This window comes from Suricata suricatta, chromosome 1 (assembly GCF_006229205.1).
Source record: "Suricata suricatta isolate VVHF042 chromosome 1, meerkat_22Aug2017_6uvM2_HiC, whole genome shotgun sequence".
In the NCBI taxonomy this organism is placed as follows: Eukaryota; Metazoa; Chordata; class Mammalia; order Carnivora; family Herpestidae; genus Suricata; species Suricata suricatta.
The window spans coordinates 140,934,781-140,935,808 of NC_043700.1; the positions used below are offsets into that span (position 1 = coordinate 140,934,781).

A 1,028-nucleotide genomic window follows, 5' to 3' on the forward strand; every position below is an offset into this window, starting at 1 on the left:
TGTATTTCTTCTTTTGCTTTTTATGCCTTTGCTTTTTATGCCTAGAAAGTTCTTCTCTGTCTAGAGGAGAGAGACAGTCAATAAAGTTTCCATCTAATTGTTTCTGGTGTTGTTTTGGATATTTATATTTAACTCAAGACTATCTGGAATATATTTTGGTGAGAGAAATAAATTAGAGGTGTTTTCCTAAGGTGAGAAACTTGATGAAATGATTCAAAGTTTTATCTGGAAGAATATATAGATGATAATTGCTAAGAAATATTTGAAGAAGAGTATTAGAACAGGGAAATAGTATTGTCAGAAATTTTAAAAACAATGATTATGCAATAATTAAATCATCATGTACTGTTTTAAGAATAAAATCAACTCTGTTATGTATAAAGGAATAATTACGATGATGTGAAAGTCTATTTTTCTCAAAGAGCATATTCATTTATTAGTATGGGATTTTATGATTTTTCAGGTCTAGAGAATGTCAAAATAATAATTGAAAAAACACAAACACCCCAAATACAATCTGAACAAGCCTAGTGCTTGTTTAGGTAGGATATATACCAGTATTAGAACTATACAGAGACTAGCATGATCCCTGCCAAGGATGACATACAGATTTGTGAAGCATTCCCTGCTTTTCAGTTATGCAAGATGAATTTTATACCTCAATAAATCTGAAAAAAAAAAGTCCAAGCCTAAATTTTCTCTTAACAAGTCTTACCCTTAATGAATTGTGACAGTGAAATAATCCTTTTGACATGAGCAGTTACTATGGCCATAAACATAGATGTCATGGCAGATGTTGACTTCCGAGGCTACTGAGCTGATGAGCGAACACTTCTGGGCTTTGTTTACCTGCAAGAGGTGCTTTCTGCATGCTCCGCACCCTGCCTCCTAGCAAAGTGCATCTGCTGCAGAACTCTGTCTTCCCTCTTAACCCATCTTTCTACTTTTGAACTGAAGTAGGGTTGGGTCATCACGGGCTCCGTCTTGTCTTCTTCCTTGTTATGTTGAGATTTGGATAAACAGGAACC

At 34.6% G+C, this 1,028-nt stretch overlaps 1 non-coding gene across 1 annotated transcript; it reads left to right on the forward strand.

The window, feature by feature from the left end:
* The first annotated feature begins 530 nt into the window (after positions 1–530).
* Positions 531–633, forward strand: LOC115303566. The gene has a single exon (XR_003914127.1). It is a non-coding gene; the product is annotated as a U6 spliceosomal RNA (small nuclear RNA).
* Positions 634–1,028: the final 395 nt, after the last annotated feature.